Source organism: Hippocampus bargibanti, linkage group LG09 (genome assembly GCF_051943395.1).
Source record: "Hippocampus bargibanti isolate YZ-2025 linkage group LG09, ASM5194339v1, whole genome shotgun sequence".
Classification (NCBI taxonomy): Eukaryota; Metazoa; Chordata; class Actinopteri; order Syngnathiformes; family Syngnathidae; genus Hippocampus; species Hippocampus bargibanti.
In genome coordinates, this window is record NC_142742.1 from 7274487 (window position 1) to 7301911 (window position 27425).

The 27425-nt window shown below is 40.1% G+C and overlaps 1 long non-coding RNA gene across 1 annotated transcript in view; it reads right to left on the reverse strand.

The window, feature by feature from the left end:
• Positions 1 to 27425, reverse strand: part of LOC148893502 (uncharacterized) — a 60858-nt gene that overhangs the window by 24172 nt on the left and 9261 nt on the right. The window contains exons 2-4 of the long non-coding RNA XR_016116095.1: positions 21846 to 22090; positions 9194 to 9332; positions 7287 to 7394 (exon numbers count right to left, since the gene is read on the reverse strand). This is a non-coding gene — a long non-coding RNA (uncharacterized LOC148893502). The remainder of the gene's footprint in view (positions 1 to 7286; positions 7395 to 9193; positions 9333 to 21845; positions 22091 to 27425) is intronic.

The following is a 27425-nucleotide window of genomic DNA, read 5'->3' on the forward strand; positions in this document are numbered from 1 at the left end:
TTTAACCTTTGGATCTCAAACATGTAAAGCTCTTGTGTTCTCTGCCAGGATAAATAAAGAAGACAAAGAAGATTTTCTTGCCGTGTTGTGTTCAGTGGTGGGCAGGTGCTGCATACAAGTTGCCTTCAGGTACTTAAAAAAGTGCACAAATGTTATCCTTGCATTAACGTCACACTACGTTCAGTATTTTGAATGGGGGCTGGGGTGAATCAATAAAAAAAAAGAATATTCTGTAAAAGAATCATTTATGTATAGAAGTGTGATACTTTTTGGGCTAAAAATCAACCAATCAAAAAATAAAATTAAAAAATATATATATATATAAAACAAAACAAGACGAATCAAAAACTATCAAACAGCCCTGGACTGACGACTAAACGTAAATGTTGGTCAAGCAAGTACCGTATTTTCCGCACTATGAGGTGCATCAAAAAGCCTTCATTGTTTTCAAAAGCTGACCTTGCACTTTATAATCCGATGCACCTTATATATAGGATATGTTTTAATATTTGTCATTCGTTAAAGGTGCACATTATAATTCGGTGCGCCCTGTATGTGGAAAAAAGTTTTGATATACCGTATTTTCCGGTCTATAACATGCACCTGAGCATAAGGCACACCCCCAATGAATGGTGTATTTTCAAACTTTTTCCATACGTAAGGCGCACTGGACTACAAGGGGCACCTTCAATGAATGAAAAAAAGTTTCCCAAATATCATATATAAATACATAAAAGCCACATTATAAGGCGCTACAGTAAAGGCTGGGGTTATGCATTACTTCTAAAGGGGGAAATGGAGTATTTGGCTTCTGACAGTAGGTGTGAGACCTGTTATGGCTCAATATTACTTCACATATAAGGCGCACCGGCGTATACGGCACATCTTTTGAAGAAAATGAAGGCTTTTGGGTGTGCCTTATACACTGGGTCTGATTTTGATTCTGTGAACAAAAAGTCAAAATAGGTCCTACACAGTGGCAGGCTGTAGGTTTCATCGCTAAGCCTTCAGTAGTGCTACGTCTGAATCAATCCAGACTGAAAAGAGTGTGGTGTGATTTACTCCCAGACCTGTTGAGGTTCAATATCACTTAACATCTAACATATAAGGCACATTTGCGTATAAAGCGCAGGGTTATCTTTGGATGAAAATCAAGGCTTTTGGGTGTGCCTTATACAGGAAAATACCGTAAGACATTGACGTGTGCCTTATAATTCGGTGCACCTTATCGTCCGGAAAATATGGTAATTTCAGATGATTTCAAGGCAGTACTGCTTTTCTCTTCATATGCTCACCTTGAACATTTATTGCGGAAAAAGGAAGAAAGGCCAGATCACCCCCCAAAAATTTAAATACTTGCTGTTAAGAAGGAAAAAAACTTTGTTGATGAATCAAGAGATCCCAAGATTTTCACACACATAGTAACATTGGTTCAGGGTTAGGGCGGCAGTCAGGGAAGCTGCACATTATTAAGTGCCTCAAGGGGATTGGTGGATTTGATGCCTCAATGGCAGACTGCACAAATTTAAGCAATGCTGAGAATTACTCTCTGCTTTGGACAGGCTGAATATCATTAGACTATGTTGCTATGGTCTCTGGAGTATTCACAATTTGCACTGATACTGGAACAAGAGCGATTCAGTCGTGATCAATGCCCTCTTCTCGCTCGCAGCTGTCATGCGTTTGTTACCCGGAGACCTTCAACGCACTCAAGCTGCGTGACGCTAGTGTTAAAAACCAGATTTACTCAAAAGGGGAAATGCACCTGTGACATGCTGATATTATCACCTCTCCGACCTGTGAACCACATCCCAAGCAGAAACCAATACAGGACAAAAAGTCTCCCCTCGTTCGACGGCACTGTCACAGATTGCAGACAGAGCGAGACAGCCTAAAAAAAAGAAGGACCTGACGTTATGCAGCCACGGCGAAGAAACCTCTTGCTAATCCTCAGGGACATCATTTGTGTTCCTGTTTTCACCGGTCCGCACAGCCGCATGTCACAATAGCGCCTCATTCTCTATGAAAACAAGCAAGTGCCACACTGTCACTTCCCCTCTTGCAACGTGAACTCCTGCTGGCATCCTGTGTCAATGATAAGAATAATCCCTCGATACCTCCTGGCCCCTCTTAGAACAAAAGAACCACAGGAAGAGGTCAGGCCTTTGCCACATAAGCCTGCCAAGAAATTATAGCGCTCCATATGTTTCAGGTTGAGGAAAAGTCCAAAACAAATCCCACGACTGCACAATCCCATCCGACTTAATTAGAGGTTTGTCTTACATACAGAGAGAAGCTGTATTATTTGGCTGAGGTTATGTACGCTGTCAGATACTCATAATCACATCATCAGTCTTTCGTATTCAAACATTGTTTGCTTGCGTCGCCGTTCCCAGACCGGCAGGCTTTTACTCCTTTCTCCGGGGGGAATGAAATAGTTTACGACTATTATGATATAGTCAGCCATAAATGAGGTTGAAGAAAGAGGCAAGGCTCTTTGAGGTGTCAGTATAAACCAGATCCTGGTTAGATTTAGACCACATGAGATCAAGTGGTCAGTGCAGGAGAGGTTTTGATTACTGATGGCGTGTTGGATTGTTTGTCATTTAGCGGGATTTAGCGTAAAATATGACAATGGACTGTTGAGCAACTGAAGCTGTACGTCAACCAAGAATGGGACAGAATTTCCAGCTACAAAGCAACAACAATTAGTGTGCTCAGTAACCAAACGTTTTTTGACAAAGAAAAGGTGATGGAAGACAGTGGTCAACATGACCAGCAGACACTATGTCAGGAATGTCCACAGTTGGTCCTCAAGGGGCGCTGTCCTGCCTGTTTTCCGGCTCTCCCAGAAGCAACGCACCTGATTCAAATCATCAGGACTTTTTTGATGCTGCTTCAGAGCTGGCTGATGAGTTGATCATCTGAATCAGGTGTGTTGCAGCCAGGTCAGATGGAAAACAGGCAGGACAGTGGCCCTCTAGGCCTGGAGCTGGACATGTCTGTACTATGTAGTACAATATCTATCTATTTGAGTTATTCCGTGTTGAGTGAACGCTGGCGCATGTGTCCTGCTGCTGCTCACCCACAGAAAAAACTCATCCTGTGACTGTAAAGTGACCATGAGGGTTTTGAAAGGCGCTTATAAATGAAATGTATTATTATTATTATTAATATTATTATTATAATACAGCCAATATATTTATACAGTGCTTTAACAACAGTTGGAGCTTTAACAGAGCTCTTAACATGGACAGCTATCAGATACAGGAAATAAAGCAGTCACAGATAGTAGAAAGCACCAGGGAGTGAAACCAAGATCAAGTCGGAATCATGTTGAGTCAAATGCCAAAGAGTACAAGTGAGTTTTGAGACGGGTTTTAAAGATGCGCAGTGAGGGGGCTTGCCGAATGTTCAGTGGAAGGTCATTCCAGACAGTGGAACCAGCAACGGAATAGTCTCGATCCCCTCTGAGCCTCTGATTGGTTTTTGGCACATCTAATAATCTCTGGTCAACAGACTTGAGGCACCAGGAAGGTGTGAATGGGTGGAGGTGTGAGGCCATTTAAAGATTTGAAGACAAATCATAAGATCTTGAAAAGAATTTACGAGTACCAGTCAAGACAGACACCAGGGATGCTCGAGTAGGAGTTATGTGCTCCCTCTTATGAGTACCAGTCAAGACAGACAACAGGGATGCCAGAGTAGGAGTTATGTGTTCCCACTTACGAGTACCAATCAAGACAGACACCACCGACAGACAGTTTTAATTTGATATTTTTCTAGACGTACACGCTTTGAAACTGTGGGTGACTTGTTTGCCGGATAACGGAAGTGGCTCTTCTCATTCTTTTTCAATTTAAACATAGGCACACGGTCTACTTGGCGGTTGATGGAAACTTGGCTAGGGCAAAAATCACAGACCACAACTGTAAAAGTTTGGAGAGTGCCTTGCATTCCGATTTGTTCATGTCAATGTGTTTTACTTTACATCTATCCACAAGTGGAGATCTTCTAGCAGTTACTCACAACTGTACTTTGCAAGGACGCCAAAGAGTCAGTTTTGCTTTCGCCAAGGAGACTGTGCACCTATCTCGCACTGGATTTAAAGCGAATCAGAGATGCTACTTCAAGAAAGCAAGTTCAACGTGTTCACTCCCACAATGGAGCAAATGCTAAATACCAAAAGCCAGAAAATTGGCGAAAACAGACACCCTCGTGTTTAGTTTCTCTTAAAAGACTCGAGACTTGGGTCATGTGATTTGCCCATATGTGACTTACTCCCAACTGTGATAACATACTACATCCAGTTTTCTTTTTGCGGTGAAAATGAGAAACATTTTATTTGAGAGCGGAATGATGACGGGGAGAAAACAGATGGCTGAAGGCAAGTGGAGGCTACAAAGTGAAATACTGCACTGTCCAATCCTCAGGCACTGCATCAATGTAAGATGATGATAGCATCTGTGTTTTGGATGTTATTGTTTCAAGCAGTGCGTTTTGGTCATGATGACGCAGTTAGTGACATGCAGTGATTTGAGATAATGCAGTGGCGTAAAAATACAATGTCACAGGGTTCACTTGCTGCTGTATTTGCTTTTATGGTCCAACTATTTTTGAGCAAAATATTTACAGATATGACTTTTTAAGGATGCCTCAGCTTAGTATTAGATGGCAGTAAATAATGTAGATCAAGCCATAACACACCAGTCTTAGGATAAGTACGCCCCCCTTCATGTGCAGCACAAACAAGTTAGATATTAACCGAATAAAACTAATAAATAATTTAACACAACAGACATTTATTCAATCTTAAACACTTTCAAAGTCAAAGTCAGCTTTATTGTCAAATATGCTAATATGCATGGCATACAGCGCACATGAAATTACTGTCCTCTCTGACCCAGCGTGCAAGGCACTTATAATGACTTTAACAAACATAATAAACATAAAAATGCCAATTTGCCGGGAGAGGGGAGCCGCTTCTTCCTTTCCTTTACTCTGCTGCAAAATGTAAATTTCTCCACTGTGGGACTAATAAAGGCTCATCCAATCCAAATCGTGTCCTGTGATTGACTGGCGACCAGTAATTCAGATGAGATAGTCTCCATCTCACTTCTGACCCTGAATCGGATGAGCCACGGAAAAAGAATGGCCGCAAGTCAGAATTAAGTGGAGAGACTCGTGACATGTCATTTCACCCGGATGTCGATTATGGATAAGGTATTGATATAAAGTGAAGGTGTGGTGGTGACACATTTTGGCAAACCACCGCCTGTTGGACATTACTCACACTCCTGCTGGCGTCTGCAATCTATTTGTGTTCTCTTCTCCTTCAATCCCATGCAGGAAGGTTACATAAATCACCAATATGAACCAAGAGCTGATTAATACGACTCAGTGCAAATGGAGGGCAACACAAAACATCTGTTTGTGCATGCGTGGATTATGAATTCAGAGAAGCCAAAATATTTTTTTTCTTGTACAAGTTGAAAATGTGAAAGTGGATGGTGTCCAAAATAGACTGTGATGCCAAACTTATTCCGCGATCAAAATTTCAACATATGTTGCTCCTTGACTTTATTATGCTGTCATATCAGATGAACTCGACTCCAAGCAGAGATTCCGGCTTAGTGTTGTTGGAAAGCAACACTTTGTCCAAGAGGTAATGGGAGTGTTCCATATGTTGACTTATGGAGTACCTCAAGGTTCAACACGGTGACTTAATAGTATTGCAAGCTTGGTTAAAGTCATCAGATGGCATGTTGAGAAACCAATACAATCCAAAACCTTGCAAAATTCCATACTTCAACACCACTTTGACAGGCAATCAAGTTCAAAAGCTCTGCTTATCCATCTCATCAAGATGGAGGTTGTAGTCATCATAAAAAAATACACTTCTTCCACTCCCTCTTTGCCAAAGTGCCGTAAAAAAATTGATTTTTAGCTCTGTAACTTGATCTGCATCTGGCTTCATCAAACGTATTCCAAAATGTATTCACTTTTTGGGAAAGACAAACCTAATTGAGTGATTTATACCATGAGGGGCAAATCATGCTTCATCGGTGTAATAACATACCACAACTGCTGCAGGATAATGATCAGTCGCTACAGTGAGGAAAACACTTATTTTAAATGAAGCTGAAATGTGAAGAATTACTCACGTGCAATGAATGATATTGACATGTTCAAAGGGTCATTCTGGTGATGCATGTTCCGTGATTGCAAATCTGACTGTATTTGCAATCATTCAAAAATGAAATGTTTGGGATGTTATTCCATTAAAAAGGTTGTAACTTTACTTAAAAGGAGAACAGTTTCATTTTCTCAGTAAAAAGTTACCGCAATCTCTTTATTATACATCTTTATATAGTTTAGCAAAGACAATATTTTGGGTTTATCATGTGTTCTGTAGCTTCCGGCTATGTTGCTTCACAAATATGGTGCAGCCTCAAGTTTTCAACATACAGTGATACCTCAGTTTACGAACTTAATTGGTTCCCAGAAAGGTTGTGTAAGGCGAAAAGTGTGTCTTCCAAACATTAATTTCCCATAGGAAACCATTAAAAATGAGAATAATCTGTTTCCAGGTCCCCAGAAAAAAATAATTTTCTGCTAAATAAGCCCATAGTTGCCTCTTGATGATATCAGAGTGAAGTTGCCATGCTTTCTCTGTGATAATATTCTCACTAACACGGTCCCCTGCGAGATGCTTTTCGTTAATGCAAATCAACAGAAGTTTTTCAACGTCTTGTATTCCCTGAGACCGTTGCTGAGACAACACAGAAAGACCCTTAGCCACACATAGCAATGGTCAACTTAGCATACTGGAACTGGGACGCTAAGTCACACAAATGCACAACTCGTTCGTGTTTTTCGATGATCTCCTTCTTCTGCTCAACCGTAATTTTCTTTTGTGTCCTCTTCGGCTGAACACTAGCCTGTGGTGGGGTCTTTTTCGGTCCCAAAAGAGCAAAAGTATCCACTCGATAGCAAACCATGTATGCCACATATGCACTCAGAGAAAGGGTTTGTGGAAAAGTAGTCCGGCAGCCTCCGTGGCGCTGTTTGGCCATGTGGTTATGTGTTCTTCCACCAAAAACTAGTCCGCCAGCCATTGTGGCGCTCCGTGTGTTTCCCAAAAACTAGTTCGTAAGGTGAAAAGTTCGTTAGCTAAAGCGTTCGAAAGCCAAGGTATCACTGTAATTGGAATTGGAGGTAAATTAGTTTTGATGATTCAAACGTAGCGTGCTGCTTGTTTGTATTCAAAGAGACACAATACATACCACACTGCAATTTGTCTGTGTAAGCTCTCAGTCGTACAGGAGTCGATGTCACACTGCAATTTGTTTTTCAATTTTGTTGCCATCATCACATTCTTCTTTGTCGGTAGCCTTCAAAAGAAAAAGTATGAAAACATGTTGGCATTTTTTCCTGAACAATGTAGGTTGGGAATTTCAGCTCACAAATGTTGAGGGAGTATACCTGAATAAAATAAAAATAAAAAAACAACAAAAGAAAGCTGATGGACACGTGTTCTCTGAAATAGGAATTTATGGGACCGTTGAGCTATTTCTGGACAAAAAAAACCTCTTATGTTGACCTGAGTGCAACAGGAACCTACATTGATACAACAATGACTCACTTCCCACTTAATTTTCAAGTACAGTCCTACATTTCAGAACAGCAGCGCAGACTCTTCCCACACGAGCTTATTCTCACCCACACGTGTGTCAATAGTTTGAAAACCGCCAAATGTTTGCGTTTAATGGCTGAAAGGTCACATTACTTTGTATACTCAGAGACATGCTTGTTCAAAATCTGAATCATGAGTGAATGTGAAGCTGACTGATGTACGATTAGATTAAACTCCACTCAATTGTATTTATAAAGCACTTTACAACAACTCAACATTGCTCTCTTTTAGCTATTTAGCTAGGTTGCTAGCCAACTGCCTAGATAGATATCTAACTAACCTGGATTCACCAATTTTAATGTAGATATATTTTTATTTTATACACTCTTTGTTCTTCGACTTCTCACATTCATATGTTTGATGCTTTAAGTTGGGAATGTCTCCATTGTGAGACAAATACGGATTTTTTTTTTCTTATCATAGCTAGCTATCTGCTGTATAGATCCACAAGGGAAATTCACCAAACTGTTGCCAGTTGGCTGAATCATAGGCAAAAAGAGAAAATAGTGAATGAAAGGCCAACCTACATTGGAAAGCCTGCTTTAGAACATCAAACGATGAGTGATTCGCCCAGCAGTAAGAGGGGCTCTGGGGGGACGAAGGCGTAATTTCCTGGCAGTGAGAGGCTGGACATGTGGGCACAGCTCATTACATCAAACACTCGAGACCTCAAGAAGTGACGGCACGCTCAAACCTTTTGTGTTTGACATCTCTTTTTGTCTGATTTCCTTCTCCCAACCGTTTCGTCGTGTCTGATATTTTGCACACACACACAAAAAAAAAATATTTATTGTCGTCATTTGATGAAGTTGTTGATGTTTTTACAGGTTAGCACAAAAACGTCTTCATATGCAAAATAATAATTATTTTTGATGACATTTCAGAAGATGTTTAATTTTCCATACATTCTTAAATCAGATACAGCACTGAATCTATCATTCTATTTTCATTAGTGAAATGCGTTGTTTGTACACCGGTCAAGGATGACGTCTCGTACTGATGTTTATTATGGAACGCCGTGAAACTTACATTACTTATACATTTAAGACAACAATCAACATGACAACAATATGTTCGACAAGACATACATTAATGAAGCAAATCAATGACGTACCGTATGCACCTTGTAAACCAGAGGCAAACTAATGACGTTGACTTTATCTTTCCCTTTCTCTCGCGATTTCTATCGCACGTCGAAACACGTGACACGGAACCGGAAGTGATAATGACAAAATATTCTAATTAAATTATAAATTAATGAATTAATTTTGAGGAGGATTTTAAGAAAAACATACATCGAAGGTTCACATAGAAACATTAAACTTTAGAAAAGAACATGACCAAATAAATTATATTTTTGTTGCCATGGCAAGCAACTATTTAATATTGCGGCCAGTTACAGGCGTTGTTATCTTTTATTCCCTTTTGCTAATTGGTCTAGTGAAATCAACGCTTTCCATTGTTTGACAGTGACAAGTGGGGCGTTTTTGAAGTTACCAAATATGGTTCCATGCCTGATGAAGTGTGGATTGTGATTGACAGGCCACCAGTCCAGGGTGTACCGGCCTCCAGCTCAGCAGTGATCCTGAACGGGATTAGCGGAAGAAAATGGATGGACGGACAGACGAATGGCTGCCTGCAAAGTGGTTAAAAATAAAAAAAGGATTATTGTCCAACTAAAGGGGATTTCTTCTTTAAATCTAAATTTTGCTCACTCAGACTCTCACTATTCACTTGTTCCAATTGGGGTTTTAGTTTACCATTTAAAAAGTTAAAGGACAACCGACGCTTCCGGACAAGTTGTGTCCATAATTTGTAAAATCACTTCAAATGACTTCTACTGAGCGTATTTTACAAAGTTTCACACTGAATATTCAGGAAGTCTTGTTTTCGAGTTGATGATGCCCCTGACTGAGAAAGCGACACACAATGCATTTTGGGTACTTTGTTTGGTCTGAAAACCTCGTGTTAATCCGTGTTGATGGCGAAATTAGAAGACAAAACATAAATAACGCGATGATGAATCGTTTGCATTTGACTAAAATATCAGCCTGCGTGTTTTGGGCATTTTAGATGCTATAAAACGTTTTTCTGATGTCAGTTAGGAAACAAAAAATTGTGTCGGTTGTCCTTTAAGGGTCCACATGTTTCATAGCAAAACAGTGACTCTCTCTTCATGCTGATTTATGGAAGCCCTCCCTTGGATGATTTTTGAATAATGTATTTGCTGACACCGCTTGCACATATCAAAGGGAACATTGTATGTTCCGATTTGAGAGTGCTGCTGTTGACAGCAACGTTACATAGAAAATGTAATACATTTCGAATGAGTTGATCAAATAAAAGGAACTGCAAATTGAACACAAAAAATAATATGTTCTGAGAATATTAAATACAAATCCCAAAATATTTTGGGGAAAAACTTAAATTAAAGAGGCTGTTCTGCCTTTCAGGCGAGTTTTGGTTCAATTGGTCTTTTTTCCTGACTCCTATTCTTGAAAACCACACTTTATTTTTGCACAAGCAATCCTGCTGTAAAGCAGGGAGTGGTCATGGCTTCTGTGGCGTATGCACAAAGATGTTCCACAGATACAGGGAAAAAAAACAAAGAAAAATATATGACTTTGAATTTATGTGGGAAGTTTTCGCTGCCAAACATCCATGTCAAGATTTTAGATGGATTTTATTGGCTACCAGTCAACCTTCTCCAGCCGTGATGGAGTATTAGTTTATGTTAAACCATTGTTGATTTTAAAGGACATTTGATCTTTAAGGACTGATTGCATTTTGATAAATCGCCATATAATACGTTCATGAAAAAAAAACAACTTTGATTGTACTTGTACCAACTTGATTAGTACAATGAATGTCTCCAAGTGTCTCCCTGCACCCAAATGTGGAAACCAAATTGTCATTTTTATTATTATCAATAATAAATAACACCCAATAAGCTCCACGCTCATCTCTTAAAACGATGCAATACTGTCAATTCAACCTTTTATGGATTCAGAGTGCCTGGCAAAAGCTGTAAAAAGGAAACAGTTCGCTTTTGTGGCTTTGCGGATTTAGATGGATGTTTGGAAAAGTGGAAAAGGATCAACACAGTGTTTTCAGACCAAAAAAAAGTACTCAAAATGCATTGTGTGTCGCTTTCTCAGTCAGGGGCGTCCCAAACGTGACGTTAAAGAGTTTGATGGTTCTCTTTATTTGTAAGTAGGTTCGTTGTCAGATCTCCCAGGCAGGTGACGCGCAGAGCTTGATCGTGGCGTGGAGTCGAGCAAGTCGAGCCGTGATGTCCGTCCGACGCCCGGCGCGAGCCGGGCGCCTGAGCGGGTCTGTGAGTCCGAGATGATTCTGCCCCGTGGTTCGCCCGATCTCTCTGTCCCGCGACAGCTCCTTTTATACAATTTGCAAGCGTGTGCTATGCGTCAGGGTGATACGCACATCAAGGAGATCAAGGAATTGAAAGACATGAAAGTGTTGAAAAGCGCACTTCAAAATCATACACGCGTGTGTCGCAACAACGTCAATTAGGGCATCAACTCGAAAATAAGACTTCATGAATATTCAGCGTGAGTCTTAAAATGTAAAATATAGCTGTATGCGGTGGAATCTTTGTAAAATACGCTCAGTAGAAGTCATTTGAAGTGATTTTACAAATTATGGACGCAACTTGTCGGTAGGTATCGGTTGCCCTTCAAGTAATTGTGTGTACGTACTGCTATAGTCTTTGTCTGAAATATATAAATTATAAATATAATGTGAGACCTTGGCTTACGAATTTAATTGGTTCCCAGACAGAGTTTGTAAGGCGAAAAGTGTGTATCCCCAAAAACATTTTCCCATAGGAAACCATTGAAATGAGAATAATCCGTTCCCAGGTTTCCATAATATATAATTTTCAACTAAATAAGCCTTAAAACTACACACAATTTACCTTATTCTGTGTATAATAAATGTGCTATTGTATTGTAATGAAAGAAATACACTGCACAGTATAATAAAGTCACTTTATTTACATTTATTCATTACATTACGGGGTGATGTGTTACGCCCAAATAATAGATGCTGTATTTCACGTATTTTGCATCACTATTCCGACCTGTATAGTTTTTGCTTTTTTAAATGTTGCTGTGCCAATGACCTTTTTGTGTTTGGGAGCCTTATACTGAGCGAGTTGCTTGTTCTGTAGCCATAAAGGGACGTACGTCTTCTGGTGCCGGTCTCAAGCCCGGATAAATACAGAGAGTTGTGTCAGGAAGGGCATCCGACGTAAAAGCTTGTCCAAAACAAACATGCGGATCAAACCTCTAAAGATGGAGGACACTGATTGGCTGTGGCAAGCCCTTGAAGGGAAAAGCCGAAAGGAAAAGAAGATTCCGACCTGTTGCACACTAAAACTAAAGATTTCAATATATTTTACACATATTGCGCCTACATAATACCTTTTCCTATCAGAATCAACACTGTACATTTCTGCATAGGGTGCTGGTGAGCGAATGTGATTCTGACGAAAGCAATGAGTTCCCTGGTGCATTTCCACACACTGATGTGCATATGCACACACACACACACTTACAAACACGCACATGGCTCCAGGCACCAGCGACAGTCAGAGGCTATAATTTAAAAAAGGCAGGCTGGAAGTTCTTGGTCTGACTTGCCTCAGGTAACAGCTAAGACTGCAGATCTGAGTCAAGCACTTTTGGACTGGAAAGGACGGCCAATTTGCTTCCAGCGTAGGATAGGTTGGAGCTGTGAGAGCAGCTGAGCTTGTCAACAGATTAATGCGTCAAGCTAAGTGACAGGTTGCCCCCCTCCCCCCAGCCCCCAACACTCCCATCCCTCCCACTGTAGCTCTCACTGCATTTGGTTTCTAAGAAAGTCTCATATCTCTCGATACCCTCTGGGACAAAGTCCTCCACGCCGCACCCCCCACTCCCGCTCAACTCGAGCCAGGTGCCACTGTTGTTGTAGGCCTTCGTTTTGCAGCTTGAAATTGCGAGTCGAATTTTCCACTGGCATCCTTTTTTTCTTTTTTTTTCCGACTTAACCATGTCAGCTGCCCTGTTAATGCGGACCAGATGAGGCACAGATGGGAGGCGTGCAAGAGGTGAGAGGAAGGCTACATGCGCAAAAGAGACAGGAACACGATGAGTGTGAAGGAAATGACACAGCTGCAGGTGTTGTGCGCCGCTGGGATGAACCTAACTACTTGCTCAAAATTAGATGAGCCTTTATTTGTCTCACAACTGAGAAATTTACATTTCACAGCAGCAAAGTGATGAAAGTAAGAAAAAAGGAAGAAGTACAAAAACAAACTACAGGTGCTGCTGTAAAGGCAGCCACTATTGCGGCGCCATGTTGAAGTCAAAAATAAACAAACAAAAAAAAACAAATAATGTGACACAACACAAAAGACACAGACAGCCTTCATCTTGCGCATTTTCTGCACCCTCTTTGTTGTATGAAGCAGATCTAGATGAAAGTGGAGGATCAAAGCCTCCTTTTCACCAGTGGATCAAGGACGTCATGGTGAAATATGCCTGACTGCTACAAGCTAAGTTTTTAAAGCAAAAATGAAGCTGTAGCATCCATTGACGAAAAAGAGATTGTCTCACATCTCCTGTCCCACGGAAATCCGCTTCAATTCCAAGCCACGACAAGTCTTCCAAATTTAAGCGTAGTAACGCATAGAGGTAGGCATTTCATGTGATTGGTGGTGTTTATAAAAAAAGCAAATAATGTGACACAACACAAAAGACAGTCTTCAATCTTACACATTTTTTGCACCCTCTTTGTTGCATGAAGCCGTTCTAGATAAAAGAGGAGAGCATCAAAGCGTCCTTTTCACCAGTGGATCAAGGATGTTATGGTGGAATGTGCTCGTCTGCAACAAGCTAAGTTTTTAAAGCAAACATGAAGCTGTAGCATCCATTGACGAAAAAGAGATTGTCTCACATCCCCTGTCCCACGTAAATCCGCCTCAATTCCAAGCCGCGACAAGTCTTCCAAAATTAAGTGTCGTAACACATAGAGGCAGGCATTTGACGTGATCGGTGGTGCTTATAAACGCAGATGCTGATTTTGGTATTTAATATTTTCGGATTCTTCTAATTTGTCTCTTTCTTTGTCCTTGACAAATAACACCAGTAAACTAACACCATGTATACAGACGCTCCCCCACTTACGAACGAGATACGTTCCGAACGTAAGGTGAATTCGTTCACAGGTTGCTTCAGTACTAAATTTTGTATGGAATCTATGTTTAAGGCTTATATAAGTATGTTTACGGTTTATGTAGTATGATTGTTTAAGGCTTGTATAAATAACCCGTATTGGTTTGTACTGAAAAATAAACATTGACTAAAATATATGCTCCATAAAGATATGTACATGTAAAAAATTCGTAAGTACAGTGAGACCTCAACTTACGAACTTAATTGGTTCCCAGACAGAGTGTGTAAGGCGAAAAGTGTGTATCTCAAAAAAAAATGTTCCCATAGGAAACCATTAAAATGGGAATAATCTGTTCCTGGGTTTCCATAAAATATACTTTTCAACTAAATAAGCCTAAAAAACTACACAAAACCCTCCTTATTCTATGTATAATAAATGTGCTATTGTATTGTAATGAAAGAATTACACTGCATTGTATCATAAAGTCACTTTATTTACTTTATTTTACATGATGGTCATTTATGGCTTGATGGAATGGCGTTGGAGGTCGAAGGTCAAAGGGAATTGTTGTTTGGAAAGAGAGGTGCATTACATGAGGACTCTAATTAAAGAAATAAACTGTGCTGTAAAATCAAGTTTTATTTGCCTTTTTGATGGTCGGTGATGGCTTATGGAAGGAGAGTCACCTTCCATAAAGGACTGTTGGTAACTTAACCTCTGGTGCCGTTCGGTCGTGTGCTTCCGCCGAAGATCACTCCGCCAGCCGTGGTTGGTGTGTATTATGAAAATAGGGCTTATTATAAGGTTTCATTTTCATAAATTTGACGTTTGTAAGATAAGGTGTTTGTAAGTTGAGGTCTCACTGTACTGTCGTTCGTAACTTGAATGTTCGTAAGTAGGGTGGCAGCTGTATTGATCCCCATCTTCATTTTCATACTACGCCAAGTTAAGTTAAGTCTTGTGTTGATTATATTTGTGTCAATTCTATATTGGGATTATTTTAGGAAGCTGTGACTATCTCAGATATGTTTTTTAATTGCTAACCAACAGAGTGTGTTCGAGAAACTTCATTGCATAAGAATTTAAAAGACTGCACGTAGTTAGCGGACAGGATGATTGTACTTATACACTCCATTTTTGTTCCCCGTTGTATATGTCACTCGGCACCGTGAGTATAAAAGTACCAGAACAGACAAGTGACCGTTCGTGCTGCCAGTGTAAAGAATCTGGGCTCCAGTCATGGTGGTTAAATGATGCCTTTGATGAGTCTGTCTGCAAACACCAAAGTGTTTGTGTGTGTGTGTGTGTGTGTGTGTGTGTGTGTGTGTGTGTGTGTGTGTGTGTGTGTGTGTGTGTGGGCGGCTATGTCGGATGGAGGGAGGCAGAACACGGGTCAAACACTCCCTTTGAAGACCTGTATGCACCCAAGCCAAGGACAACATGAAAAGAAAAGACAAATTGGAACGAATCAACATCAAATCCAGTCCGGTTAGCTGCGCTAACAGTCATCTTGATCTCATTTGCTTTGTTGAAAGATCTTGAAAATATGCAGTGATTTGACTGATTTATCAACAGACAATTTCAACGATGAGCGAGGGCACTTCCAAACATAGATCATGCTTGCTGGAGGGAGTGACATTAGTTTACAGGTAATGCCACAAAAGTGTCATCAAATGTCTCACTGTCATTCATTGTGATTAACTCCTTCACTGCCATTCCCGAATTTATCAGAGAATTGAAAATATGATGTAGAGCGCCATTCCCGAATTTGTTCGAGTTTTGGTTTTTCTTGCGAGGAGTGCCGACCTCTGGCAATGTTTTTCCCTTCTACGAGGGGGCAGCATTGGCCTTTTGCACAGCCGCCTCCATTTCAAGCTCCTTTAACTCCAGAACCATATAACTTAGGAATTAACTCTGAAAGAAGAAGTAATGGTTTCTTACGCCGCATTGAATGTTTATGAGGTCTTAAAGGACAACTGACAACATTTTTTTGTTTCCTAGCTGACATCAGAGAAACGTTTTATAGCATCTAAAATACCCAAAACACGCAGACTGATATTTTTAGTCAAATGCAAAACACCAATAAAAATGAGAAGGAAAACGCATAAATAACGATGGTGAATTGTTGCGTGTTGCACCAAGACTACTATTTGATAGTAGTTGACACAAATTCCCAGCAGACAAATCAGCCCATTTCCAACGGAGCTCGGGCGCCATCATGTGCATTTTCTGGGACGTTACATTGGAGTCCTGATGGCTCGAATTGACACGGAAGGACTTCTTTAATCGATTGCAAACATGTATGCTTTCCTCTTCAGAACTATTTGAATCATATTCATAACTGGATGAGTAACAACAAAGCATCTGCTCCGAATCTGAAGCCATTGTTTTGATTCTAGAGCAAGGCAAGACGTCCTGGCGTGACGTCACGCAAGGGGGCGGGACCTTCTGAAACTGGCCATTTCCGGTGTCATTTTGAAGTAGTTTTAGGAGACTTTAACTCATTTGTATTGGTGTTTTGCATTTGACTAAAAATACCAGCCTGCGTGTTTTGGGTATTTTAGATGCTATGAAACGTTTTTCTAATATCAGTTAGGAAACAAAAAAATGGTGTCAGTTGTCCTTTAAAACGACGTGTGCAACTGGAGGCGGGGCGCAACAGCGGCACCCGTTGGTCGCAAATCGAAACATGCACTGCCATATTAAAGGGCAACCAACGTCACTTTTTTGTTTTTTAACTGACATCAGAAAAACGTTTAATAGCATCTAAAATACCCAAAACACGCAGTATGATATTTTTATTCAAATGCAAAACACCAATAAAAATGACTTAAAGTGTCCAAAATCTGCCCAAAAAATTGAGCTGCGAATTGGGCACTTTCAGAAAGTCCCGCCCCCAGTTCGTGACATCACACCAAGACGTCTTGCATTGCTGGAGAATCAAAACAATGGCTTCAGATTCGGATAATATGCTTTCTTGTTACACATCCAGTTATGAATATGATTCAAATAGTTCTGAAGAGGAAAGCATACATGTTTGCAATCGATTAAAGAATTTATTCTGTGTCATTTTGAGGCAAACGGGCAGGGGGGATGTCTCACCCAAAAAGAGGCAACAAAATGGCCACCGATCTGTGAGGAATGAATCAGCCCGTTTCCACAGGCTGATAAATTATTTCCATGGATCTTGACTCCCTCTGCTGGCGGCTTTTGGATGTAACACACGATTTAAAAAAAAACAGTACAGCAAAATCCATTGACGTTGATGAAGAACTGCTACAATGTGTCTTTTTTCGGGGTCAGGGGGCGGTCCTTTCATGACGTCACGTACGGACTCGTCACCAACTCAAAAACAAGACTTCCTGAATATTCAGAACGAGTCTTAAAACGTAAAATATAGATATATGCGGTGGAATCTTATTAAAATACGCCCAGTAGAAGTCATTTGAAGTCATTTTACAAATCATGGACACAACTAGTCCGGAGACGTCGGTTGTCCTTTAAACGGCCACCGCATCCCTCGAGTTACGATCATTGTTCAGTTTTTTTTCCGGAATGTACCACAAGCTCCATGTCAGATACTCACCACATTAGACGGTCTTTCAAGCGGGTCTGCATGCAGCGAGCCGAAATGTGCGCCTGTCAACTTAGAAACCAAACTAGTACAAACAGTGACATTATTTAAAAAAAAAAATAAAATAGCCCCTTGCATTAATGCATCAGGTTCTCGTCACTATCCCTCATCTTTAATGTTTGCAGCGGGCCGCCGTGAGGCGGGCTCGCTTTGTTGTGAGCGCGCTGACAGTGAGATGAGGTCTCAGGAGGGACATTGCCGAAAGTTGAAAGCTCAACAAGCTCTGTGAAGTGTCTTGCTTTTATGTTCCACATTGTGCCGGAGTTGCCGCACGGGCAGCGCAAGTCCAAAATACAAACTTATTTCAAAAGCACTTTTGTGTCAGTCGCCACCTCCTCCTCCTACGCTCCCGGTGAGTTGTTGCGTCTGTTTGGAACTTCATTAAGAGGTAGATATCTTTGAAAATGCGGGGCTTTTTCGACTGTTTTCTGTTTCCCTCCCACTAACCCCTCACCAGCACCCTCCCCCTCACTGATATGACGAGAATATACGGGAAATGTCAACTATCACGTTTGTTAGCCTCGAATGCTAAGCTACGAGGCTTTTTTGTCCCATTTAAACCACAATAACAGTCATTATTTTTTACTTCAAATTTAAAAACTAAACCTGAGCCGCTGATGTCGTTTCGCTGTTATAATGGCGCCCCGCCATTACATTTCAGAGGCCACCCACCACTGCAATGTTACCAACGTATTTTTAGGTAGTACATAGTCAAAAGCCGAGCTGGCTTTCTCTTTACTATCTTTTTGTTATATATTAGCTATCAGGCTAGCTATCGAGCTAGCTATCTATTACTTATGTAGCTAGCCATCTAGCTTGCTATTAGCTATCTATTGGCTAGCTTTCTATCTATTTGAGTTACTTCTGGGTTGAGTGAACGCTGCCGCATGTGGCTGCCGCTGCTCACCCACAAAAAAAACTTAGCCTGTGACTGAAAAGTGACCTTGAGAGTGTTGAAAGGCGCTTATGAATGGAATGTATGATCATTATCATTATCATGTAAATTTCTTCACTGCGAGACAAATAAAGGCAAATCCAATCCAATCATTATCATTATCATTGTCATTATTACAGTAAAGTCTCGTTATATCGATATCGGTTATATCGATAGTACTGCTTATTACGATAGTATTTCTATGAACGCAAGGAGAAAATTACATGCCCGCAGGATCGGATATATCAATAGTCCGGTTATATCGATATTTTTTCCGATTCCCGACAATATCCATATAACGAGACTTTACTGTATTATTATTTGTGTTTGGGAGCCTTTTACTGAGCGAGTTGCTTGTTCTGTAGCCACAAAGGGACATAAGTCATCTTGTGCCGGATTATTATTATTATTATGACAGCCTACAGCAGCAGTTGGTAGCCCATGCTGGATGTCAAGAGTAACATCTTATTAAAGTGTTGATTTTTGCCTTGGGCTTCTACCAGGTCAGGGTACGTGTCAGGACACGGAGGTGGCCAAAAAGAGTGTTCACGACACTGCAATAAGATTGAATTGCTGTTCTGCGTGTGTGCCTGTAATGAGTCACATTGTGGCAGCAACAATGGCATGCAACCGCTTGCCATTTAAAATAACTAAAATACTGTAAGAAAAATATAAATAACATACATTACTATAAATAAAATATAAAAACATATATATAAAAATAATATTAAAAAAAATTATAAAAATCAAAATAAAATAAAAAGTAAATAAACCTAAAAGAAACAAAAATAAAAGTAAAAGTACAAATAATAATGAAAATAAATAAAATAACATAAAATTAAAATAAAATACAACACAATAAAATAACTGAAATACTGTAACAAAAATAGAAATAACATATTAATTAGTATATTATTTATTTTAGTATAATAATAATAATACGAATTAAATAAAAAAAATACATTACTAATTAAATAAAATAACATAAATATAAAAATAATATTAAAACAAATTAATAAAAATAAAAATAAAATAAAAAGTAAATAAAGATAAAATAAACATAAACATAAACATAAAAATAAAAGTAACGTACAAATAAAAGTAAGATAAAATAAAAATGAAAATAAATAAAATAACATAAAACTAAAAATAAAATACAACAAAATAAATAATATAAAAATACAAATAAAATAAGATAACATAAAAATAAAATAACCATGCTCAAACGTTTATTTTGCCCTCCCTGAGATTTAAGAGGGACGTTCTGTAAATTGACTGATTCATCACCTATAATGTATTCAGCGAACAGAAAACGCGGCTGAACCAAATACTGAAAAAGCTAAGGATGGCAAACTCCGTGTTGGGTCCTTCTTTTGATCCAAAGCTATTATCTAAGAGATTTCAAATACAGTCAAAGAGTCTCTGTGGTGTTTTATTAGCAATCTAAAGAGGCCCTGTCCAGATAAGAGCTTCTTTATAGATGGTGTTTCCCCACCACTGGAGGCCTCGGGGCCCACCAGAAGATATTAGATGACTCCACTGTGGAGCCTGGAGTCTTCAAGCCAGCTGTTCACACAAAACCTCCACAGACAAGACACTGAGCCCACGGAGGAGGGCACGCAAGGCCAATAAAGTTGAGTCAGGTGCAGGCAATATGCCACTGCCAGTGTTTGAAAAGTCGCAATGTGTATATTCTGTGTTTACATTGACCCAATCCTGTGCAGAATGCTGAATGAACCTCTTTGAGCTTTTGAAAATGTCATAGAGTCGGATTTCTCAAATAAAGGAAAAAAAGGAAAAAAAGGAACCAAATGAAGATTACAGTGAAACCTCGGTTTACGAACCCCTTGGCTTACAAACTTTTCGGTTTACTAACGTTACTTTTATGAAAAATTTACCTTGGCTTACGAACAGTTTTTCGGAATACACACGGACCTGCCGCAATCAGTGATGTGTCGTTCGCGAACGAGCCCGTTCTCCTAACAAGAAAATGGTAGCCACTGTTTTTGTCCTCTATTCCCCGCCCCCAGTCTTCAGTTAAAGCCACGTGATTGGTCAAGAACGCAGCAGTGGGGGATGGGTTTACAGACAGAGAGAGAGAGTGAGGCCGTTCTCCCAAAAACAAAATGGCGTCTTCGGTTAAAGCCACGTGATTGGTCAAGAACCCATTCCATCAAGCCATTAACGACCATCACAAAGGTAAATAAAATGACTTTATTGTACAGTACAGTTTATTTCTTTAATCATAACACTATAGCACATTTATTATACATAAAATGTGGTCTATTTTGAGTAGTTTTAAGGCTTAGAAAATTAGAAAGTAGAAAATTATGTTTACCTTATGTGGACCTGGGAACGGATCATTCTCATTTCAATGGTTTCCTATGGGATATTAATTTTTGGGATACACACGGTTCGCCTTACACACTCTGTTTGGGAACCAATTAAGTTCGTAAGCCAAGGTCCCACTATACATTGATCAATTCTTTCATTTCACGGGTATTATTCAACAATTTTATACAGTTGATTTTAGCGGTGGGGCTGGCATTCTGAGGAAATTTTTAATGGCGGAATTTTTATTTTTTATATTGTTTATTTTTTTTTATAAGAAGATTTGTAACATTTTCACTGCCATTCAGGAATTTATTCAGGAATTGAAAATATGATGTAGAGCGAAATTCCTGAATGTTTCTTCATGCTTGGGTGCCGATAAAGCGCTGGCATGGCCTCTGGCAATTATTTTTTCTTTTTTCCAACTTTATAGTGCTATATAATAATAATAATAATAATAATAATAATACATTTTAAGCGCCTTTCAAAGCTCTCAAAGACACTTTACAGTCACAGACAAGCATAGGTACTATAATAATAAACCGATATGCATGTATTGCGTATTATTTTGGACATCTGGCCTCTTTTCAAGCTCATATAACTCCAGACCCGTATAGTTTAGGAATTAAGTCTTTTTTTTCTTGTTAAAGAAAAGAGCCTATGGTTTTTTAACGCTGTATTGAAGGTTTATGTATTGCTAAAACTGAATATTCTGGGGTCCTGGAATTCAAGTGACAATGACAAAAACCCTGGCATTGGAGTGGACACATTTTTTGTACGTCTGGCAGTGAATGAGTTAATAAAGTGATGCATTGTAACACACAGGGAGGATTGACTGCAATGTGACTAAATCAGGTTACAAATTATTTAAACCCTTTCACGAACAACGTTTACTATCGCAGTGGACAGCTTATCAGGTAATGAGGTTATAGGTTATCATCATTGGTGCATGAAAGGATTATAAACAACATGCAGTCATGTTTTACATTACGATAAACTCCAACCGCAATAATCAAGGTGGAAAAATTGAAGACGGTGAGCGTCGTGAGAATAAATCAGAAGTTGCATACCTTTTCAAGACCTTTCGTGGCGTTCATTCATTAGGCATACGGTCCCTTTAAAAAGTCAATTGGAAGACTCCTCCGCTTCCCCCCCCCCGGCGTGGGGCCCAAGAGCGACCTGGTTTCAAAATTGCACGCTTCAATCTGCTGCAAGATGCTGACATCAGCAACAGCCGCTTTGGAGGTCAGCTGAGGTCATGGCTGTCAATCACCCGCGGCAAAATCACAACAGCCTCTGTGGACGCTGGCCACTGCTGTTGAGGTGCAAGAGAACAGGAAAAGTGAATAGTAAGGGTGTTAACACCAAGCGTTTAAGTGGCTAGATAGAACTTTAAAGGTCGTTTTCACTTAAAGTGTCCAAAATCTGCCAAAAATTGAGCATTTTCAGAAAGTCCCGGCCCCAGTTCGTGACGTCACGCCAAGACGTCTTGCATTGCTGGAGAATGAAAACAATGGCTTCAGATTCGGAGAATATGCTGTCTTGTTACACATCCAGTTATGAATATGATTCAAATAGTTCTGAAGAGGTATTGTATTTATTGCATTCTATTTGTGATTGTATTTTATGTATTATAGTACCTGTCTGTGACTGGAAAGTGTCCTTGAGTATTGAAAGGCGCTTAAAATGTAAAGTATTAATATTATTATTATTATTATTCACATTTTTGTAAAAACTCCTCATGACCAGAAGAGTAATTGATTAGGATGTTCCGTAGGCACATATCTAGCTAGCTACACACATCCACAGAGGACAAGGAGGTCCATCTTAGCCAATGGGATGCCAGGAAAATGTCAGGTGATAGCCAATGGTAGAGCAGCTATGAGTATGTTGCATTCAGGAAAATCGGAGCTGCGCCTAGCTGGCTAACCATATTTTTAACTGACTATATACATCTAAAATATGTATTATATTGTACTTATTTTGATATTTCTTTCATACCAAGAGGCAATATTTTCCTGTTGAGGCATTTCATAACTAAATTTCATATAAAGACATGTTTGTAAGTAGAGGCACCACTTCAATAAACATCTGACACAGGGGTGTCAAAGTCATTTTTTGCCGCGGGCCACATTGTAGTTATGGTTTCCTCTCGAGGGCCGTTATAAATCTGAGGAAGCCATTAGGATGTTTAATCCCCTCCACGTATTAGATATAGAGGACACAGCAAATTGATGAATAACTCGTTTTCAAATCTGAAGTCAAGAATAATGACTTTTATTGTGGTTGACATCCAAAAATATGAAATTTTGGCTCAGATTTTAGCAATCATCATGGAATTTAACAAGTTTGATTTGCTTTCGCGGGCCGAAAAAAATGATGTGGCGGGCCGGATTTGGCCCGCGGGCCTTGACTTTGACACCAGTGATCTAACATGACACATAAGCAGGAACAGACCACGTGTACTATGAGGAAAACTTTAAGTCATTCATATTCCACGATCCCAAACGAGATAAACGTTTAAATGTACAGTACTAAACTCTATCTTTGATTGATTGTCACTGTTAGTTCTATGATAGCGCTTATGGTTTCCTCGTATTCATTCTTGGTCATTTTCCAAAGCACCGTACACTATTGTGGAAAAAAAAAAATCCTTTATCATTGTATTTATATGCGTTTAATACAGTGCAGATGTTGCTCAGTCTTTCTGTAACTATTGCATAATAAACATACGAGTGTGCGCATATCATCCGGATGAAGCGAGACAAATGGTGCCGATTAGAGAACAACAGACTGCAAAGATTCAGAGGGCAATGTGCCATTACAAAAGAGTGAGTTTCAACATTAAGACCGGTTCAGAAATGAGGCTAGTGGATCAGTGCTGCCAGGACACTTTATCATGATAATGTCATCATCATCAGAATCTGAATATTTTTTATTGGCCTAGTATGTAAAACACTGCACTAGTATCATCATAAAAAAGACATGACAAATAAGTATGGAGGACACTAATAACTAATACAGTGATAGCTCAGCTTACGAACGAGCTTTAGCTCACGAACTTTTCGCCTCACAAACATTAAATTCGCGAGAATATAGTCTTTGCTGACGAACTAGTTTTCGGCGGACCAAACAAACCACACAACAGTGGCTGGCGGACTAGCTTTCAGCGTAAGAAGAACAAACCACACGGTTGAACAGAGCCATGGTAGCTGGCGGACTAGTTTTCCACACCCCTTTTTGAGTGCAGACGTGGAGTACTTTTGCTATTATGGGACCGAAAAAGACCCCACCACAGGCTAGTGTTAAGCCGAAGAGGACACAAAAGAAAATTACGGTCGAGCAGAAGAAGGTGATCATCAGAAAACACGAACGAGGTACGCGTGTGACTTAGCGTCCCAGTACCAGTACGCTGAGTCGACCATTGCTATGTGTGGCTGTGCTGTCAAAGCAACGGTCTAAGGCAATAGAAGAGCTTGAAAAACATCTGTTGATTTGGATTACCGAAAATCAACTCGCAGGGTACAGTGTGAGTGAAGGTATTATCGCCGAGAAAGCATGGCAACTTCACTCGGATATCATCAAGAGGCAACTAAATCAACGACCATCACAAAGGTAAATAAAACGACTTTATTATACTGTACATTTTATTTCTTTAATTACAATACAATAGCACATTTATTATACATAAAATAAGGTATATTTTGTAAAGTTTTACGGCTTATTTTGTAGAAAATTATGTCTTATGGGGACCTGGGAACGGATTATTCTCATTTGTTTGGTTTCTTATGGGAAATAAATGTCTGGAAGACAAACTTTTCACCTTACACACACATTCTGGGAACCACTTAAAGGCCAACCGCGGACAAGTTGTGTCCATAATGTCACGTTTTGCGAGGTGGTGATGGCGGATGCGGATCCCAAAAAGCAGGCAGGAGGGAGCAGGAGGTTGTTTGACAAATTGTATTAAAATAAAGGTCAGCGGGCACAAAATGTAAAACATCAAAATGATCTGAACAGAAAAAAAGTATCAAAAGAAAACCAAGTGTAAAAGTCCGCCAAGGTTAAACAAACACATGCACAGCATACAATGCATACACAATGCATACAAAGCATGCAACAAACAATGAACCGACACCGGATGGTCGTGCCGGCATTCCTTTTAAGTGTCACTGATTAAAACGACCAGCACCTGCGAGGCTGCAGGCAGGGCTGACGTCGCTACCCGTTGTTCGCCAATCCGAACGTGGCAGTCCGCCACTGATCGGGACGACCAGCACCTGTGCAGGTGCAGGCGGGGCCGACAGCGCCACCCGTTGGTCGCCAACCAGATCATGACACATAATTTGTAAAATCACTTCAAATGACTTCTACTGAGCGTATTTTACAAAGATTCCACCGCATTTAGATATATTTTACGTTTTAAGACTCGCGCTGAATATTCAGGAAGTCTCGTTTTCGAGTTGATGACGATGCCTGACGTGACGTCACGTCTGGAACGCCCTGACCGAGAAAGCGACTGAAAACAGTGTTGACTGCAAAATTAGAAGGACTCACCATTTCCGGGGTCATTTTGAAGTAGTTTTGGGACACTTTAACTCATTGGTGTTTTGCATTTGACTAAAAATATCGGTTTTGGGTATTTTAGATTCTATAAAACGTTTTTCTGATGTCAGTTAGGAAACAAAAAAATGGTGTCGGTTGTCCTGAGCGCATGGGACAAAACATACTCAGTTCTGAAATGAACCCCCCCGAGCACATTTCCAGGCTAGTCAAACTGTGTTGACTTAACTGATTTTGGGGCTACTTTTCAAGCAGCTGCCTCCTATAAAGTCCTTGCGCAAAATCACCGCACGCCACTTGTGGCATTAGTGGTGCCAAATGGCTGTGAACATTCGCCCGCGCTCACACTCAATGACACCTAAGTGCCCCACTGTGGGCGGGTCGTGAGTGCTCACAGGTGGATGCTTGCGGTCGCAAGATTCACATCAATTGTAAACGTTGAGTCAGCCAATTGCAGATTAAATTTTCGTTTTCAAAATGGCGATGACTGACATTGCAACTCATTCACGGATTTATTCAGAAATTGAAAATATGAAAATCTTCCAGCTGCCAACTTTTTTTTCTCCCTTTTTTAGGCGGCCTGGTAGACCAGTAGTAAGGGGGTCGGCGTCACAGTGCAGAGGTACTGGGTTTGATTCCAGCTCTGGATTACCACCCCCCCCCCCCCCCACATTCCAAAAACATGCATGACAGGCCCCCTGCTACCCTTGTGAGGATAAAGCAGATTGGAAAATGGATGGATGAATCTCTTGAACTTTTAACTCTTGCACTGCCTTTCACAAATTTATTCGAGAATTGAAAATATGACATGCACCATTCCCGAATTTGTTCAGGTTTTGTTTTTTCATACTTGGGTGCCCATGAAGCGCTGGCCATGGCCTCCGACAATGTTTTTTCTTTTCCACAAGGGGGCGGCATTTCCATTTTTTTTCCCATGTTAGCGCTTTGTTCCAGCTTCAGCTGCTATGAAAGTGCTATATAAACCAATATGTATGTATTGCATTGTATTTTGGACAGCTGCCCGCATTTCAAGCTCATATAACTCCAGACAAATTTTTAAATTAGGAATTAACTATTTTTTTTCAGATGAAAGAATTATAAAAATACATTTAATTTCAAGCGCCTTTCAAAACACTCAAGGACACTTTACAATAAAAAAATAGAGCACAAAACAATAAAACCATAAATAAAACGACCGGAAACAAATGCCTTGTGTGTTCTACATACTTGGCAATAAATATGATTCTGATAAAATGATAAATAATAAAATAACTGATTGAACTAGACCACGAATACAATTTTAAACAGATGGGTTTGGAGGTGAGATTTGAAAGTAGGGAGAGAGTCAATATTACGGATGTTGGGTGGAAGTGAATTCCAGAGTTTGGGAGCAGAGCGGCTGAAAGCTCTGCATCCCATCGTGGTGAGACGGGCAGAAGGCACATAGAGGTGAAGGGAGGATGAGGATCGGAGGGAACGGAGATTTGAAGAAAGAAGAGAGTCTAAGGTTTCTAATGCTGTATTGAATGTTTATATAGTCCTAAAACTCAATATTCTGTGGGTCCTGCAATTTCAGTGACAATGACAAAAACCCTGGCACAAGATTGGACACATTTTTGCACATTGTCTGGCAGTGAATGAGTTAAATGACACACAGTATGTCTAAGAGTCCTCTCAGACATCTGCTCGGTGAGTGCAGTTATTTAAGTAGGGGGGGTAAACATCTGCCAAAGAGGCATGAGAAGGACGACATAGCAGACAAAGTACGACGCATAGCTTATACACATGAGCGCACGCGCTGTGATTCATAGATGGAGTGATACTCTCCTGCAGGGATCTGTCCTCACCAGTGGGCCTCAAGGGAACGCAGACCGAACATTTAAGATAGGCCTCCCTAATCCCTTTAGTGAGACTCAAATCACACACATCGGCTATATTTAGCGCGGGGGATTCACAACGGGAATTCACAGAAAGAAATACTTGCTTACTAGCTTGCATCTGTTTTTCCATACGTTGGTACACATCTTTTTGACATTGTTCCAATTATCTGTACAGTGAGACCTCAACAGATGATGGGATATTTTTTC